Raw genomic sequence first — 476 nt, forward strand, 5'->3', positions numbered from 1 at the left:
ATATTTTACTTTAATCCACAATCAACATCCATTGTAATAGCAGTCAAGAAAGCAAAAGAGATGTTAACGTTAGGGAAATCTCTCTCAAGGACTGCCATAACGTGCTTAAGAGCAAGGGTGCTTAAAAAATTTTAAAAAGTTTAAAGGCTAATTGACATTGCCTGATGCAAGCCATAGTATATTCTTTCTAAAAATTTTTTTATTATTTTTAATTTTAATGAAAATTTACAGAGACTTTGGATTTCCATTCGCTCATTGTTGCACTTTTCTCCCTGCCCATGCCCTCTCCCTCAGTTCGCTCTTCTCTTTGAAAAGTAAAAGAAAAATTTTTTGTTATACAATCCCTCCTCCCAAGTCCACTCAACTATGCAGCCTTTGTTATGGACTCCTGTCATGACAATAATACCTAATCACATATCCCTTTTAAACAGTTTTCTCCCTCATCTGTTTCAATGCAGTATACATTATTTATCCCA

Source organism: Elephantulus edwardii, unplaced genomic scaffold (assembly GCF_000299155.1).
Source record: "Elephantulus edwardii isolate Elephantulus edwardi_28Jun2011 unplaced genomic scaffold, EleEdw1.0 scaffold00145, whole genome shotgun sequence".
NCBI lineage: Eukaryota > Metazoa > Chordata > Mammalia > Macroscelidea > Macroscelididae > Elephantulus > Elephantulus edwardii.